Source organism: Crocodylus porosus, unplaced genomic scaffold (genome assembly GCF_001723895.1).
Source record: "Crocodylus porosus isolate Cpor-Errol unplaced genomic scaffold, CroPor_comp1, whole genome shotgun sequence".
NCBI lineage: Eukaryota > Metazoa > Chordata > Crocodylia > Crocodylidae > Crocodylus > Crocodylus porosus.
The window spans coordinates 122,181,279-122,200,758 of record NW_017728931.1 but is presented as its reverse complement, the minus strand read 5'-3'; the positions used below and the strand labels follow the sequence as shown (position 1 = coordinate 122,200,758).

At 42.0% G+C, this 19,480-nt stretch overlaps 1 protein-coding gene across 7 annotated transcripts in view; it reads left to right on the top strand.

Moving 5' to 3' along the window:
- Positions 1–3,097: 3,097 nt before the first annotated feature.
- KMT2E (lysine methyltransferase 2E) overlaps positions 3,098–19,480 on the top strand; it is a 90,426-nt gene continuing 74,043 nt past the window's right edge. For 2 of the 7 annotated variants that reach the window (XM_019543573.1, XM_019543568.1), the window contains exons 1-2: positions 3,101–3,362; positions 18,143–18,670. The gene's annotated coding sequence lies outside the window, so the exon portion shown is untranslated. Of the gene's footprint in view, positions 3,363–18,142; positions 18,671–19,480 lie in introns of all 7 variants that reach the window. The other 5 variants (XM_019543575.1, XM_019543570.1, XM_019543569.1 and 2 more) reach the window with 5 other exon arrangements.

Here is a 19,480-nt window from a genome sequence, read left to right as displayed (position 1 = left end):
GTCCGAATTCAGGTGTATTGTATGTTTTGGGAAAGCTCATTTTAAAAAGTCAACTGCTGTTTAGCATGACTAGTTTTGTAAAAGCACGTTAAGATTACATTTAATCCAAATTTGGTCAAATTAAAAGTTTAAGTTTAAGTTTTAAAAAAAAAAAGTGCAAGATATTCATTCAATCATCCAAAAAAAACTCTAATATTTATGAAGAAGCCTTGGCAATTCCTGCAGAGGTATTTAACATAAATCACGATACTGGTACAAATACATTTATACTACTAAAAATTAATTTCAAAATGTTATGTTGAAAAAGTCAGAATTCAGTAGCTTTCTGCAAGTCTCTGTAGATACAGATAAGCTTAGAAAAGAAAACCAAGACAGTGGGCAACAACTTAATTAACTTCAATTTACTTAGCAGCTGTCTCGAAAAACAGGTACATAATTGTAAAACTTCAGTATCTTCAGCTTTATATTCAAGACAGCCCAACTCCATTGCCACTCAATTTTGGTAGACTCCCTCCCTTCAAAGCATACAAGAGATTGTAAGCACTTCCACAAAGAGTCCAACATTACAAAAGTTACAGCAGCCTATTGTATACTGCTAAAGGAAATCTGACAGTCTAAAATCACAAAACCTTGTGGCATAGAAGTCATAGGAACAGATTAACTAGGCTTCAAGCTTCAGTTTCTGCATTGTTGCCTTTATTTCAAATTGCATACGTGGCTTGAAATTTAAAAAAAAAACCCTCTTGCCTTCTGCAGGTATCTGAAACTATACAAGCCTAATTAGAGTATTCTCAGAAAAAGCAGTCCCAATGTGCTGCTGTTATGCAACTAGACTCCACCTAGACCACGTGACTTACATAATAGGCACCAAGTAATTCACTAAAGTTGCCTAAAATATTAAGCTACATTCTTCAAACACTTTCATTGTGCTAACATAGGCACTGTCACCACAGGTATAATTTATCCTCAACATCAGTTGAATACCCCAGTATTACAGAAGCATAAGCTCTCACTGACCACCCTTGACCCAGCAAGGTTTCCTAGCTATGCCAACATAGCACAACCACTAGTAGCTGATACATTAATAAAAGGTAATATACATTACTGAACAGCAGCTTGAGATTGTCTGCTACCAAAACCATTTCAATTTGATGGGTTGGGGTCAACCTGAAGTCTCTCCTCCAGCCAAAGATCAGGACTAGATACTGATTTGTGCCACCCTGCTGTTTCCATCTAGCATGCAGCCTCTTGATTCAGACCACTTGCATTGCAGTGCCCTGCCTCATGCACCACTGCCAGAAATAAGCAACAAGCCATGACAGAGTGGCGAGGGTCAGCACATCATGCCCCATCACCCAAGCTGCTTCCAGAGGTATCCCTGGGCCAGTCTAGTTTAAGACGTTGGGTCTTAAAACTGCAACAAAAAATGACATCCTGAGTTAAGCCCAGAGCACACTGGGCGCAGCTCAGAGGTCTGCAACCGGAGCCACATGTTGTGATCCCGCCCCGAGCTAAGAGGGCCGGGCCCAGAGCCGCTCCCGAGGCAGAGGCGCGAGGCAGACGGGCGGGGAAGGGCAGGAACACCCAGGGCAGGCGCGGAGGGGGAGGGGAGCGCAGCGCGGCACGGACGCTCCTGGCCGCCGCCTCAGCCGGCTTGGGCCGCCGCCAGCCCCGCAGGAATGCAGCAGTCACATGACCTCCGGCGGACATGCGGCTCCCGGCCCTCTCCAGGGAGCCCCCGCGCCATCTTGGACTGACGCAGTTACAAATACAGGCGCGGGCAGGCGCCGCCGCTGCCGCCGCCCTCCTTCCCGCTTGGCCGCGGCCCGGCTTTCCTCGCGGCACAGGGCGTCGGGCCGCCCGCCCGCTTGCTCCTCGCGCCGGTGTCTCCTCGCGCCGCCATCATGGCGCCCGTTTCCTCCCTTTGCACCAGCCTCCCCCGGCAGCTCCCGGCCCTGCCCCGCTGCGGCTGGCCTTGCTGCAGGATGATGTCAGCGCCAGCCAATCGGGGTGCGCCAGCCCGCGCAGCGATTGGCTGCAGCGCCCCCCGCCCAGTCTCCACCGCGGTTCGCTGCGGGGCCGAGCGGGGGAGGGGAGAGGGAGGAAAAAAAAAAAGGGGAAAAAAAAAAAAAAAGAACGCGACGACCAAACCCACCGGGACGCCGGCCGCCATTTCGCGCAACAACAGGCAGAAACCGAGCGAGCGCCCTAGGGAGAGAGAAAGAGAGAAATACACATGCACACGTACACGCGGGGGTTAGACAGGGAAAAAACACCCACAGACTCCGCCAGGGTCACAAGACGTTTAATCGCCCCCTCCCCCCGGCTCGACGCCCATTACAGCCGCCTCTGCCTCCAGCAGCAGCTCCCTTCACCTCGGCTCCCTGCTGCCGCGGCGAAACCCCCAACTCTCCCTCTCCCCCAGGCAGGACTAGGCTACGGTGCCGCCGCCGCTGCTGCTGCTGCTTCTCCTCCCGTCCCCCGCTCGCGGCGGCTCCATCGAGGCAAGGGAAGCGCTGCCAGCACCGCTTTTATCGGCTGCGCCGAGCTTGCGCACTGCGAGCGGCTCGCTCGGCCCCTGGTGGGCGTCGAGTGAAAGCCCGGCCGCCTCCCTCCCCCCTCGCGCAACCATCTCCATGCCGGAGGGGCCGGAGCCGGGCGGAGGGGGCTGCGCCTGTGCCGAGCTCCGGAGGCTCCAAATAAGGGAAGCCCCGTCCCTGCCCCCTGGGCGAGCGCCAGGAACCGCCGCAGCCCCGCGCACACGGGGAGCGCCCGTCTTCGCGCTGCCACGCGTCCCGCTCCGTGGCCTAGGAGCTCCCCGGGCAGCCTTCCCCTCCCCCGGGCTCATCCACGCCTCGTCTGTCGGGAAGAATCGCCCCGATGTCGTGCGGGACGACTCCGGCCCGCCCTGCCCAACAAAGCCAGGGCGACGCCCGCGTAAAATGGACCCCGGGGAGGCCTCCGCGGGCCCGGGCGGCGCCTCAGCCCACAAGCAAAATGGCGGCTGTTTGGCTTCGCCCTGGTAACCCTGCCCCTGCCAGGCGGGGCGGGCGAGCCCGTGCAGGGGGGGGGGAAGGGAGGGGAGAGCGGACGCCATTTTCCCAGAGAGGCAGTGACATAGGGAGCGTAGGCGGCTGAAAGGAGGGAGGCACGGGAGCCGCGGCGGCTGCGGGGTTGGTACACGGGTCCTGAGGCACGGGCGCTTCCCAGCGGGTCCCTGCAGGCTTCAGGCGCTCCGGGGTGTGCGGGGTTGAGCACTACTCGGCCGGGGAGAGCCGCAGTGGGGCTGCTGCATTGTTGTGGCCGGGCTGGGAGAGGGGCTTGGCTCGCCCGTGCTGCCGCCTGGCCTGCAACCATTCCCGGTGAGTGTCCGCGCGGGCCGGGCCGGGGAGGGGGCGTGTGGAGGCGGCAGTGCCCGGGGCTGCCCGCCACGCTGCGAGACACGAAAAAGCCGCTGCCCCTCGTGAATATGGCGGGCTGTGGGCGCGGAGGAGCCGAAGGGGGTGGCGGTCACGCCAGCTGTGCGCCGTCCCTCGGGCCGGGAGGGGAGCCGGGCTGCCCGGGCGCTGCGGGGGAGGCAGGCTTCGCTCCTGTTTGCACGTTACTGCTTTGTGGGGCTAAAATGGCTCGTTGTGGGCCTAATCTCCATCGCCTTCCACACCCCCCTCCCCCGCCCCGTGCTGCTCTCCGCACTGGGCTGTAACCTGGGCGATCAGAAAACAGTTGGGAAGAGTTTCTGTGCCCATGTGAAAGGGGGTGATTCTCCCATCCCCCTCCCTGGGAAGAAGCCGAAGGCAATAATCTGCGATGCCCCTGCCTGCTGGGTTTTGGTCTCTCTCGGTGCGCCCTGCCTGGCGCAGGTCAAATCTCCTCTGGAGAGGGATTGAGGGAGTGCTCCCTATTGCTGCAGACAGGGGAGGAGAAATAAACGGTTCACTAAAGAGGGGAGAAGAAATCTCACCTCGTTGGATTATTAAGGTCCTGTATTTCCCCTGTGCCCAGTCGCTTGGAAATGGAGGGTGGCTCCAAGCCTTGAGGTCTCCAGAATGATGTCCTCTCCCTCAGATTAAAGTCAGAATTTAAGGGCTGCGTCTGCATTTCAGACTGCTTTTAGTCTCCGTTTATTTACATCCTCTTCAAAGCATTAATAACCAAACGGTTTTTGTCTTCCTGAGACCCACCTCAGTGAAAGGAAAGACAGGTTTGTGGCCATAGGTAGTAGACATAAGTGTTTGACCATAAACGTGCTACTTTTGGAGTCACTTATTGAAAATGTAGAGTAAAAATTGTAATTTCCCTCTTTTGTCCTTTAGAGATTCTAAAAATGGCGGCCTCGGGCTGATGTTGTGGTAATCTAATCAGCTTGGGTCCTCCACACCCCATGCAGTGCGTTTGTCTGCAGCATATTACAGGCTTATTATGCTTAAATGAAAAGCCCAGTTTTTTTCCAATCTTGTACAAAACATATCTTGACTTTACTAGGATTAAAATGTAGTGTTCCAGCTGATTAATTTTATTGGTTGTGTGTGTGAAAGGCAAATGAACGAGACCACTTTTGCAGTGGGGGGGGAGAGGACAGACTCAAGCAGCTTCTTGGGGTGTGTGCGTTTCCTTGAGGTTATATGCATGCCATGCTAATCTCGCTTTCTGTTTTAAAAATAATTTGAACAAGTTCCTGTCTCTACTAATTAATTGAAAGTTAGCTGGGAGTATAATCTAGTGCTAACACAAAGACTGCTAATATTTATCAAATAAAGACAAAGTTAGAACCACCAGATTCTTAGATCTCTTGTTTGTGAATGTCATGTTCACTTTCATTCAGTAACACACCTTCTTTACGGGAGACAGTGGTCTTCATTGGCAATGCTGATAGTTTGGGAATATGAGAATGCTATTTTGAGAATTAATATTTAAGGAGGCTTGCAGACAGAATTAAAAGCTGTTACTTTGCTGCTTTGGGTTTAAAGTTTCCATATACGTAATTATGTGGGATGAGAATCTTTTAAATTCACTAAAGTCCTATTTTGACATACAGAAAAAGTGAAACTCATTCCTTCTCTCTCCTTTCCCAAATGAAATACGAGCCTTTTAGTATCACCACTATAAATATGCTACAGTGTGCGTGTGTGGGAAGTGAGGGGGGGCAGGATGGGGCAGGGACTTATTCTTTGGTAGGCAATATATTGAGCACAGTTGTGATCTCCAGATCTTATTGCAAATATGGAAGCTTGTTGGGGGTTTAGTATGGGTAAGCTTCAGTTTTAAAAAGATAAATGCAAATTTTGTCACTTTTGGACCGGTCTGTAAATTTTGTCCCTACTATAATGAAGGAAAAGTTTCCATTATAATATATCGTTGGAATGTTCTGGATCTAGAGAAACAACAACAACAAAAATTTCTGTTAAAATGACATTTTTCTTTTAACTTAAAGAATTGAGCAGTGTTATTTCTAGGAGAGTTGATAGTCTTTCTTTTAGGTATGTATCATTTGAACAGTGAGATTGGGGGTAAGACCTGCGTTACAGGTTAATGCACACCTTCCTTGTATTGAGGCTAAAGACTGAGTGTCTTGAACACTTCAAGTAATGTGTTAATGATCTAGCAATGCATGCCCCATCATATGCGCCATCATATTTTAGTCCCATGATGATAGGATCTTTTAAAATTAAAATCATGTTTTATTTCACAGTATATATTTTAAAAAACAACTAGGGATTATTAGAAGACTTGTGGTAAACTTCTGGGGGTTTCTAGATTAGAGAGATTTTCTGCTTTTTTCCCCCTCTAGGTTTCTATTTTTAAATCAAGTGCATAAATTGCTAATAGTACTATGGTTTCTGTGAAAATATGAAGTGTCTGATTGGTTTTTGTTTCTCTAGGTAGTTGTTCCTATCTATGTGACCCTAGTTATGCTGAATTAGAAAACACTGGCAACATTTCATTTAAAATGAACAAAAATAGATTTAGAAGTAATTTGAACAGCTGAAACAAAAATTTGAAATTTCAAAAAATGCACAGCATTGTCTTTGTTAGCCGTAATTATTTTTGTACTATAAGACCTCCTTGGAAATTGGGAAATCTTCCAGATTCTTCCTCTGTGACCTTGGGTGAGTCACTTCAGTTCTCTATTTCTCACTTTCTCCATCTGTAAAATGGAGATAGTAATGCTTCCTTACCTTACAGGGCCCAGTGCCTTTCTTTAAATTAATTTAAATGTTTTGAGGCACTGAGGTATCATGTTAATGATTTTCAGGACAAAGTCTCTAAAGAAAAAAAGAAATATATTTATGCCCTTTTTCCCCTTATCAAAAAGGGAGCCTTTGTGGGTTATGTACCGAAATCTTTAAAAGTTTTCATTTTGGGGAAATGTCCAATTGTGAATGAGAAATTTATCAGTATATCAGTATTCTCCAAATGGCAGACTTAATAGATGAATTAATATCTTTTTAGTAATCTGGGTTCCAGATCTTAAAACCATCTCTACCTCTGGGTAGCTGATTTCTATAGCATACATTTGATCATTAATCTGAAGGAGAACAATAATATTTTTAATTTTGTTTTGAGAATTTGTCATAGTTCATGGACTCAGATCATATGTATATGATCTGCGGTAAGGTTTTCATGTATAGAACTAAATTAGTATTTTGTTTGGAAATAATCTAAATTCTTGCCTAGATTCAAAGTTAAGACTTCTGAAGTTTGAAGAATATATTTAAGCTTAATCCCACAAAAAATTAAATGCTAATTTTACATACTAATATTGATGTTTCAACTATTTGTAGGGCAGAAAGTTAAGTGCCTCTGGCAAGTCTTGGAAGAGTGAGGGGGGTCTTTGTCCCAAGTAAACTTTAACCACTGAGTTAAGTGTTATATAATACACTCTACCAAAAAAAATGGTCAGGAAAAAAAGTCTGGATGCACAAAAATTCTTAAGGGGCTTCCCTGCATCCTGACTTAAATAGCAGACTGCAGCTTTTAAATTGGTTCCTGGTTTTGTGATGCCAGCATAACCTGTATTTGTACTGGTCTCAACATTTTGAGATTTTTATCAGGTTGTGACCTTGGACCAGGTACTGTTTTTAAGTTGTTTGGGGTAACAGTGTGGTAAAAATGGTACCAGGATTTAAATGAACCTTCAGTTTTATAGGGATGTTCTTCCTTATTTGGGCATCTGTTGGTTGCTGACTAGATCTCCTAAGAGTCTGTATCACTATATTCTAGACTTGGAAAGCTATGTCAAGTTCATTGGACCTTCCATACACATACAATGTAGGCTTCTCTAGAATTATAGTCATATTAACGTTGTTTCATTTCTGTTCTTACTAGCCAGAAAACTAAAAGGTACCTCAGCAGAAGTTAAATTTGTCTCCTGAAATAACATCTGCAGATCCATAATCATGTGCAGGAAAAAAATTGTAACTACAATAGAAAAAATGTAATAATAATTTCTCCTGCTACCTTTAGAGCCTGATTAAGATGGAGTACAACAAAAATGTATTTGAAAAATAATCACGGGCCTTCATAAACAGGAACTGGCTATCACATAAACATTTTAGTTATCTTGCAGAATTTTTATACAGGTTTTTTTTTAAGATTTCTGTGCTGATAATTAGTTGGAGGAGCTCTCGGAATATTCGCATAGATTTATTATTGCATTATAAAATGGTAAAAAGTCATCTTTATTATTTCAGTGAACCATAGAGACTGTAGTTTATTGTGTTATATTTTTACTGTTTCAGGATTTTTATTTATTTCTCTTTTTTTCTAAATAAGAGTGTAAGAAAGTAGCTTACCAAGGCCTTCATAAATTCAAAGAGTACTTTCTTCCATGGTCCAAATGAACTTTTTGACATACATCCTATATATTTTGAAAAGGTGAAGTACTTTGAACCCTGCACAGGCAAAGCGTGTTTAATGGTTTACGTCTATTACTTAAAGGGAAAACCACCATTTTTAAATATTCTCCTTCACTTGGGTAGAAATTTTACCTGGGAATTGCTGGGTAGTTAGTATTTTTGTTTTGTTTGTTTGTTTTTTTGAAAGTCAGTTTACACATACAAGTACCAAAATACAGGCATGAAGTCCAGTTTTAAGACAAGAATTTCCAAAGATATTTTTAATTTACTTTTAATATCTGTCACAGCAAAAGTTCTGCTATGAAGATGGTGTTTTCATTATTCCTGTGGCCTCAGTGGCTTTTCTGGGGAGCTTGGGTAAAATGTAATTTTAGGTCATCTTTGATCACTTTTTTTGACTCCATAAATGAAATTATTGTGAAAACTAACTCAGATCAGGGTATGACTAATTTTAATGAGCTTTTTCCTCATGTTGTATAATTAAAAATAGCAACTACATTAATTTATGTTAAAATAGATGTAAGTAGCTCCATAAATTTAGCAAGATGATATTGAAAACCATGCAATATACTTTTCAAATGAAAACCTGAAACAGTTAGAAGCAAGGTTTTAATATTTTCAAATAATTTTATATAGTTATGAATTGGTTGTAATACTGTTTTTTGTTTTTGTTTTTTCCTCCCGCCCCCTCCAATTTGACCAGTTCAGGCAATATTCTGCTGCATTTAATTTTGAATTTTCTTAACTTTCATTTTGTCTCTGCTAGTCAGAGGGAAATTATGCCTAACTACTAAGTGTATGGTTGTAAGGGAGCCATGTTTAGAGCCATCTGTCTGTTAAACTAGACAACTGATATTCCATGCCTAGACAGCTGATCATACCTTAACAGTTGGTTTAGGTGGACTCTTTCACTACTGTGAAAATATTTTATTGCTGTTGCTACTTAATTTGAAAATTAGGATTGTAATATTGCAGAGAAGTATTTTTGTGGGTAGTTTCACAGATTCACAGAAGTTTCGATTGTTCCGGAACAGTTGGAAGCCAACCTTTTTGGCAGATATGCTACAAATTAGCTGCTTATCCTGCCCAAATGCCACTCTACTTCCCTTGCTCTTGCCCTGTTTGCTGTTCTGCTTGCTGCTTCCTGCCCTGTCTGCTGTAGTGCTGCCTGTTCCCTCCCCAGTCTGCTGTGTGCCACACCCAGAGGCTCCCCATGCTACATGTGACAGATACCCTGTTCTAAAAAAATGGAGAGAGGTTACAGCTCTTCCCCTCAACTCTGGGTTTAGTTTTTTTGGCTTGCTCTTTGCTTAGAATGCAACTTTGAAATAAGAGCTTGTTGACCTGAGAATAAAAAACCCCCCTCTTTATATCTTTCTATTTTTTATTTAAAAAGTAGCAATTATCTCAAAGTTTATTGGGATAGAGTTCCTCTTTTGGAGCTGGGATTTCAATTTTCAGTTTCAACTGTAAGCATCAGATGAAACTGTTCATCTAACATACAATAATTGGAAAATTAAAAATAATCCCTGGAGGAAAAGCTATCTACTTTCACTTTTGAGCAGTCATTCACTTCCTGTTCCCTATGTTAAAAGTTGCAGTTTATGCTTGTGTTATTACTCTCAAATAAATTTTGTTACTGTTTGAGATTATGATGAAATGATTTCAGCCCAAAATGATGCTTCCACAGTTGATTTAAAAACAACAACAAAAAAACCTATAACCAATCCAGTATATGGCTATCAAGAAATAACTCAGAGCTATTTGGGACCATAGTTTAGCTGCTGAAAATAGAGAGGAAGCTTTAAACAGCCATGAAAGATGAAAAACTTTTGAAGAGTTAAAAATTTAGTTTTCCTAGTTTAATCATTAAGCTGTCCTCCAGCTTCTGAAAACTGATGAGATGAAAGTGGGAGTTTCAATCCAGGATCCATTCAAGTAAAATGCTGCTTAAAAGAAAGGGAAAACTTTATGTGTAGCGATCTGCATGAGTGGAAAAAACTGTAACGCAAAATAGAAAAAGATTTAATTGAATGGTCAGGTTTTAAGCTATTTTATGTGCATAATATATTACTAATATATTGAAACAAATCGCATTGGTTGCTCACAAGATCTGAAACACTTACGCTGTGTTTCAGCCAATTTTAATTGTAGCTAGCTGGTGAATATTGTAAAAACCTGCATTTTCTCCTGTCACATTAATATGAATACATTCTTCATCAGCAGCTATTCACTGTAGGAAAAAGGCATTTGAAAATTGATACTTAAAATATAATTTTTCAGAGGTTTATTGTAATTAAGACCCTTCCATGGGAGCATTAGGTAGATGTTATGAAAAATAGCAGAGTAATAAGAGATGTAACTTAACTGGGCCTGCTTATTGAACACTGCCTAAAGATGGCTGTTGAAGTGCCTGATTTCAAATGTTAATTGTGAATAATGAGAAACAATAAATACTAATGAATGTAGTTAATTTTACTTCTAGAGAAGTTTCTGAATGTATAGTATAACTTTTTAGGGAACAGTTTTGTGAATATCTTTAAACTGTTCTCCTGTAGACAACAAATTCACTGAGATGTGAGAATTATATCTGGAATGAAATCAGTAACTTTTTTTCATTTATTAGATTGTTAAATTGATTAGCTTGATGTTGACTATTAGAAATTTTTATTTTAGGGGAATTCTGCATCTAATGGTAATAGAAAAGAGGTGAGACACCAAGTTTATTGTGAGAGATTAGATAAGTTTAATATTAATCAATTGGTATTTTCTGCAAATTAATAAAGAACAACGCTTGGCACTATGCATTTTATTATATTTATTTTCCCTCCCAGTAGATTGTCCCAGTAGAAATATAACACCTGTTTGTGGTTTTAAGCCCCGTTCAGGTGTTATGTATCTACTGGGAGAATTGTTCTCTCCTCTTAGAAACTACAAGAAGTACACTTCCATGAATTTATCATGGGGGGGAAATATATCCCCTCCAGGATAAATTTGCCTGTCAACTTGGAAGATCTTCTTTGCTAAAGACTCTCACACAAGAATGAACACTCTTATACTTCTTTTCTTGATGATTTCTGAATGTTGGATGGAGCTTCAAGATAGATGGACCTTCTCTGAGAGACAAAGAGCGTGTGGGATTTTTTCCTCCTTGAGACATTTAATAATCTTAACAATTTTAGGGAGCTTGAAGTTACAGCTGGAGACATGCTATTGGGATTATATTCCCTTTCCTTTTTCTTTTTTGTTGGCTTCTGCGAGAATGAGTGGCAATAAACTGAGGTTTTAAAATCAAAGAGCCGACTCTCTTCAATTACCTTCACTCTTTCTCTGAACTCTTTTTCATTCTATTTGTCCCTTCCTTGATCCCTGCTGAGCTGATTCACTTTTTCTCATTCATTCCATAGCTCATGTTTTTATTTCCTTTCTACTTTTCCCTTTTTTCCTCCACTACTCTTTCACCCCCCTTCTTCTTAGCTCCTTTCAGTGTCATTCTTCTTCTTGGGGGAGAATGGGGAGGAAGTAAGAAAAGAGAAAAAATAAAGGGAAACCCTGAAAGCCTTCTAATGGACAGGTAGAAATCTCTAGAGAAATACGTATTTAATTCCTTTCACCTGTTCCTGCATTAGTCCCATGTCTAATGGAGGGGCCCTTGGATACCTAGATCAGGGCTCCCAACCTTTTCGTGCTGCAGACAGGCAAACTGTGAACTGAAAGTGACCATAGACCAGCAGTGACTGGCACACTGCGGGAAGGCAGCCAATCCTTTTAAACTTGGTATACCAGGCTGTGGCTTGGGGGGGTTGGCAACCCCTGGTCTAGATGAAGAGTGACGAATTTGTGGTATGCATGCCACTCTTGGTGCAAGCAGCCTCTGTGTGGGCACATGGCAGACTGGGGTGGGGACATTTAACACAGTGGCAGATGGAGCAGGGGGCAAAAAACAGAGCAACAGGTTGAAATGAGAAGCATGGTGAATGAAGCGGAAAGCAAATCGGAGCAAATCAGATCAGACAGGGAGCACATGGCAGAAAGCAGAAGGCGGAGCAGCTGATTTCGCATGGAAAGGGGTTTGGAGTGGTACACTGGAAGGGTGTGGGGCTATCTTGTGGTATGCTTGCCAAAAAAGTTGCCTGCACTGGCCTAGATGATAATGAAGTGGGCCTTGGAGCCTAGTGGAAACTAGCTTCCCTCTATGCCAGTTGCTTAGATTAATTAACAGCTGAATAACTGATGTAAGATTGCAGGGGGGAAGAGGGTAAAAGACTCTTCAGGAGTAGGCTTCTGAGGATGGGAGTAGTCATTTTGCTTTTGACTTGCTTATAAGTCATGTTAAGGGTCTTGCAACTTCTTAGTAACATTCTGTAATCAATAGTGATGCTATTGCTTTGTGTGCATATGTTAGGGATGTAAGTATCCTTTAAAAATTATCAGTTTAACCTCCTCTAATTATATTGGTTAAACAATAGCTCAATCCTAGTTTAGTGACCTCCAGCAGAAATAGCCCTGGCCTCTTATGTCTTTGTTGTGTGCCTGGTGCTGTGCTGCCTTCCCCTTCCCTTCCTGGAGTTCTTTTGTGCCTTACTGCTGTGCAGCAGCAAGACTCTCAGCCCCATGGTTGCTCTGCTCAGTCCCATGGTTGCTCTGCTCAGCCCGCACCTCCAGTCCCCACAATGGTGGGGCCTGGGCAGGGTGACAGACTCCCTGCACCTCCTTCCACACCTGTGCTGCAGTGGCCTGGATATGGACAGCTCCTCTGTGCTCCTGACGGGGCCTTCCCCAGCTGGCCCCAGGGGGGTGTTTCAGTCCCAGTGGAGCATCCTCCAGCAGGTGTGCTGCATCCTTTCCCCTCTCCCATCTGTGGGACATACAAAGCAGTGATTCCCTCAGAAAGAAAGAAAGAAAGAAAGAAAAAAAACAAATTATAAGTCCTAAAGCTGGAAGGGAGGCACCAGCCCGCTGTGTAGTTTAACAACAAAGAAGTATGGTCTAAATGCCAACTGTCTGAAAATAATGTACAAATACATTGGAAAAAAGTCAGTTCGTCTCAGCAGCTTGCTTCTCTGATGCTGATGAATAGAAAAAGCATTGTACAAAGGAGGAAATAAAAATACCCATCTTTTCTAGTAACATTTAACTTTGGGTTTATCTCCATTCCCTATAAAGGTGCTTTTGTTCTTTGCTCACTCCCTATTATACAAATAGATTACTCCAGGTAATTATACCCCACTTACCTGCATCTTCTCTCCCTGTAGTTAACATGTAATTTTTACCTATGCTTCTTCAGTCTTGCAAGTTAACTTCCTCTGAGAACATGTGCGAAGGAAGATGATATGCTTTGGTCAGATGTTCCATTAAGCAGTTTGCATTTTGTAGAGGTCAGAAAACAATGTGTGTTTCACAAAAAATTTAGGAGTGAATATTATTCTAAAATTGGAACACTTAAAATGTCTGTTTGGCTTACCAAGTATGAATAAGCCTATTAATGCTTCAGTTAAAGAAATATATAAGCCATTGTACTCTTTCAGCCACCTGACAGTCTTTCCTTAAGTTGTAGATATTAGATATATCTGGAACCCTGAAGGGTATGGTTGCTGCAGTTTCCTCAAGTCACTTTTCAGCTAATAAAGTGTATACTCTCTGTTTTGAAAAGATGCAAGTCGGCTGTGGAATGAGGATGGCAAATTGATGTGCAAGTCACCAGGTCTTCAAATGGTGCTGATGCTAGGGCATAAATTAGGTGCATGCCTATTTGTGTAGAGGAACTTAAGACTCTTCTGTTTCCATCCCATACTTCCCCCCCTCAAACATATAACCAGAACTATTATTGCTTTTCTCCCTCTAGGCCCTTCCTTATATCTCTTGGAGAGAACTTTCTAGTAATACAGTGCATTATGAGTCCCTCTTGAAAACTGCAGAAGATCTTAAGATAAGATCTTTCAATTACTTTAAATATTCTAATGCTTTTAAAATACCTAAAATGTATGTGGTCCTGCCTAGTTGTTTATAGTATATTATAGAAGATGTAGGTTTTTTCCAGTAGAAAGCTGCATCCTTCAGTACCTTCATTTGGTTCTGCCTTCTGTACATTGTAGTCTAAACCGGTAGTGTTCAACTCATTTGGCCACATGGACCAGATGAGTGGTGTGGGGACAGTCTGTCGTCTGGCATCTGGTGGCAACATTAACTGCTGCAACTCCCAGAGCCATAGCAGCTGCTGCTTCTTTCACCACCAAATTTCTGGCCCTGCAGGCACCCTTGCAAGTCAGATGATGTGACTTCATGCTGTGGATCTCTCCCATAAGGCTCCCTATGAGTCAGAAGTTTGGTGGCAGGATTAGCAGTGGCAGCATTTTATAAAGGTGCGTATGCCCCCTGCCTTCTGACTGACTTCAGATGCACATGGCTAACTGCCTCATGCAGCTCCATGGCCCACATCTGGCCTGCAGGCTATGTCTTAGTCATCCCTGGCCTAAATTATCATCTCGGTGTTCTTGGGCTTTCCTTCCCTAATTAAGAGGCTGGAATATTTCTTGCTATCCACCTAGCTTGTTAGAGGTTAGTATAGTTTCATAGTTGGTAGGGTCGGAAGGACCTGAGCAGATCATCAAGTCCGACCCCCTGCCATGGCAGGAAAAAGTACTGGGGTCAAACGACCCCAGCAAGGTGTACATCTAGCCTCCTCTTAAAGACCCCCAGGATAGGAGCCAGCACCACTTCTCTTGGAAGTTGGTTCCAGATCCTAGCTGCCCTGACAGTGAAGTAGCGCCTCCTGATGTCCAGTCTGAATCTACCCTCTGCCAGCTTGTGACCGTTATTTCTAGTCACGCCTGGTAGTGCTCGGGGGAACAGTGACTCCCCCAATGCCTGCTGGTCCCCTCTGACTAGTTTGTAACAGGCCACTAAATCCACCCTCAGCCTTTTCTTCCGGAGGCTGAACAGGTTCAGGTCCCGTAGCCTCTCCTCATAGGGCCTGCCCTGCTGCCCCCTGATCATGCAAGTGGCCCTCCTCTCCAAGTTATTTTCTCAAATTATGGATTGATCAGTTACTGTAGAAGGTATGAAGTTCTACAGTATGGAACATTATAGGAGCAAATCAGGGATTCTTTACTAAAGTATAACTCTTTCAGATTTTCTTTGATGCAATCAAAAGATCTATTAGTGGTGATTGCATGCAACTGCTAACAGACTGTTGATTTCATTTGCTTTCCAAGAATACAATTTCTTCGAATCCTTATTGTCCTGCTGTGCAGATTTTTACCAACTGAGTCTCCAAAGTCCTGTGTGTGGCCAAAAGCTCATTGTTCTATATGTAAATGAAGGAGTACCAAATTGGCATTTCAAAACTTAGTTTGTTTCCTTGCCCTTCCTTCTATAAAGTAATGGCATGTTTGAAAAGGTATATGTGTTAGACATTCAGGTCTTGCATGATCTGAAAAAATATGGCTGTCTGGAGAATGACAAAATTTCTAATATGTTAAGTACATGAAACCTGATGAAAGATATATGTGAACTTTATTTAAACTATTCAGTTTTTACTCTTATTTAACTAAGGTAATGACATAAGTTATCTTTTAAGGCTATTATTCTCCACCCCCTCAAGCATAAGAATAAATAGTAAAAATAAGTCACAAATTTTAAAGTAGAAATAAAACACAGATTTGTAACGAACAAGGTGAAAATGACTGGAACAAGCAACTAAGGGAAGTAGTGGAATCTGTCTTTTTAAAGTTTTTAGATTGAGTCTTTCTGGAGGATTCTGCTTCAGTTAGGATCAGTAGAGGGCTTGCTATAAGAATTGCTGTTTGACCTTTTATAGGTAGTCCCTTCTGGTCTTGTCAACTTTGCATAGATTCAGAGTTTCTATTTAATATCTAAATGGCCCTTCAACAAAAATAGGGATGAGAAGTGTGATACACTTTTCTGATGTCTTGCCTATGTAAGAAAAATGCGTCTGTTTGGAGAGTCGTTACATTTGAGTGCCTTTTGCCATCTAGAACTAGAAATTACCACTTTGAAGGGACATCAGCTTGAAATCCACCATTAAGATCTTGTGTCGCACCTTTCTGTAAGTCCCTCTCCCAGTTTTATGTTAAATTTTCCATGCTTTTTCTCTTGTTATATAATAGCAGTTTTTCTATGATTGTCGAGTCTTGCATCTGTATGCACACACTGGAAGGAGGAGAGCCCTGTTGTTGCTGTTCATAAAGTGCACCAGCAAGTCCTTTACACTGCCTTCATGCAGCTTTACTAGTGCAAAATCTTCTCTTCAGTTCCATCTCTGCTTCAGAAATACTGTGTATTATTTAATATAATAAAGGAAATCAGAATTTTGGAATAAACTACATAGAGGCAATAGAAATCTAGTTAATACAAAACCATTAAAACCTGTTTGCTGTCTGTCTGTAGAAGGGAAGAATTTCCCAGCCATCAGGCACCTGGAAGTGGTTAAGGAACATTATGGAAATGGCACACACAGACTAGCTAGCAAAATATATGGTACCCTCTAGTTTTCCATCTCAAATTTATAACCCATAGCTGTTTCATCCAGCATTTGTCTTGTGAGAAACTGGACTTCCTTCTCTCCTCTCTGTCCCCTTTTGGTCCTGGAAAAAAATGAGAGGAAGAAGAATCTGCTAGTTCTACTGAAAAAGCAGTCCTGAGGCCTCAGCCAGTCAACCTTTTCCCCCTCTCCACACATACACATTCCTCTCCCTGTTTTATACAGCCCATCGAAGTAAAAGGAGCATCAGGATTGGGACTAAAAAATGTTAATGTGTTTCGTATTTTTAAAACTAATTGACCTGCATATGTGCTGCATTTGAATTCTTCCACTTCCATGTGGTGCCAGGCAAAGTGAAGGTGGGAGAAGAGGGTTCTAAATGGATTCTACTGTCACAAACTGGTATTAAAAAGGACACAGAACCACAGGATGCATGTGAACTTCATTAGATCCCAAGAATAATATTGTGTATGCAGAATATCTTGGTGACAATGAGTCACCAAGCTAAAGCTTAAATGGATTTTAAAGCCTCAAAAAGTTAATAATTTGCAATCTAAACATGTTTTGATCCGTTTCCATTTTCATCTTTTGGAGGAAAGGAGATTCCAAAAAGAAAAACATAGCACTGTGATTAAACTTAAGGGAGAGTGATCTCAAAATAACAAGACTCAGATGCAAGGAAACTAATATTCTAGACTTGTTATGGAAGTTGCATAAGAATGCCATAGTTAAGTCACTTAACTCATGCATTTATGCTAAATTAAGAAGAGCTGGTGATGCAGGAATGCAAGACTTAAAGTTTTATATGCTTGAATGATAAGGTTCAAAGAGATTATTTCTAATAAACTAAAATCCTTCAAAGGCTGAAAATCCAGTCCAGATAAAGTCAGTAAAAGAAGTGCATGCAGTTTACCTTGCATAATTTAATATGAAAATTTGAAGTAGGAGGTCAAAGAGGAGATTTGAAAGACAATTAGGAAAAAAACCCCTTTTCTTAGCCTAGTAATCTATAAGACCTATCAATTCTCTTACAGTTTTTTAATATTAAAGGGGGGTAATAAAGGAAGGTAGAGAAACTTCATAAAAGCTAAATGGCTTCCTTTTGTTAGTTTTTCAGAAAATAGGATATTTGAGGGGCCTGATTGTTTTATGAAATAAAGATGGGGTACTGACAGGCTAATAGCAGCGAGAAAATGTTGGAACAAATTAGTAAATTAGACACAACTACTGAGAACTTCCAAATTAAATAATTGTAATAATAATTAAATGTGTAATTTTTGTAAGAGCTTTGTTTTGTTGGCTATTATGTTTTAGTCCTCCACATAACATTTTACTTGTCTAACGGAGAAACATAGCATGGTTCTAGAAAATGTGGACCAGTTATTTTTTAGTACTGAGTAACTTAGTTGGACTGATAGGTTCATTTGGAATAAAAAGATAACCTAAAATGACTGAGCAGTCTATTACTACTTGAAATGTTGCAGTAAAATACTGCATAAAATAGTGGGATTATATGTTGTGTATTGTATTTGGGTTTCAACAGGACTCTTCCCTCTCCCCAGCTTCTTTCTTTTTTAATAGCAAAATGTATAATTCACGTGTGGAACTCTTTAACTTAAAATGCTATGTTTGGGGAAAATTGGGTTGAAAACATTTAAACATGAAAACATTCACAATGTGAGAGCTTTTACTGTGAGACTAGATAATAATCTAATTACTAAATAATGGGGATTGGGAAGAGCCTTTCCCTGTGGGTAGGCTATTCATTATTTATTCTCTACAGGGTTTGTTACATCTGCTGGACTACTAGCCTCATCCAGTATGGCGATTCCTGTAGTCCAAGCACCTGCTTTGGAGAGTTGTGTAAAGAACCATAAGATGGACACCTTGGGAATATTACAGTGCAACACATGGGACATTTCTGGGTCTGGACATGGCGTAAATGATTCCTCCCTTCTCTCCTTGAGATTCCACTGCCCGCTATCCAAAATGACAGTTTTCAACATGTTATGGTATTTTCGGGATGTAGCCTGCAGCCATAGCTGTAACAGTGCACTTTTGTCTAGTGCAGATGGACCCTGTACTTGAGATTTTTTTTTCCTTTAGGTTGAGTGCTTGGTGTAAAAGAGAAATATCAAAATATTGGCAATATGGTACCCTCTTCTTTGAAGAATATCATTGCAAGCAACACAAATTTTGTTCTCTGAGCTAGCTGCTGGTGACTGAATACCACATTATTTTGCAGCAGCTGTTCCTGGTTGGAGTAACATTGGAGGGTTCTGCATCCTGGTCTTTTTGCTGAAGAAAGAAGGTTGGTATGTCCTGAAATCTTAAGATGGTAATCAGTAGCAGGCCAAGCCTTTGAGGGTCTTGTGCAAAGGTTCATTTCTGGGCCCCCATACTCTTTACTAGATAACCACACCAAAGCATAATTGTAATGCATCTGGGGCCCCTTTTAGTAGCCCCTTGCAAGGAATTGGAGCTGGCACTGTCCTACCACCACCCCTGTGGTAATATAATAATAAATGAAGAATCCTTTATGATCGCTTTTTTTTTCTGAAAAGTCAAATGTCAGAGTGATATATTTTACACTTTGTGTAACTGAGATCTTTCTCCTTCCCTTAAAAAGAAAATTCCTCTGTTGTAATGTTGTCTGGCAAAATGCATTGAGGTTCATCACTTTTCTTGCTTTATACAAAATGGTTGAAATTTGGCCAAGAACTAAATGAACCAGCATACCACTAGACGACCTAAAATGTAAATTGCTTGCTATGGGAAAGGCAAGAAAATGGACACTTTTTCTACTGACTTTGCTGCCTCCTATTTACATTTTTAATACTGAATTTGTGCTGCTGTTGCCTTTGTCCCTCCACCCCTCTGCACTCTTGTGCTGAGTGCTTCCTGGTTGACTTCCTGTGGCTGTGGCAGTGAATTCAGTCCAGACCTTAGGCACCCGGTAGTATGCGAGTAGGTTACTCTAAGCCACACATTTGTAATAAAAAAAATCTATATATACCTTCATAAAATTAATAGGCTCTCTTCCTTCTTTAGTAAACACTTTGAATGGTAGTTAATTAGTTTTGTGATTCTGTGGCTTACCAGTTTTCCTCCCTGTATAATA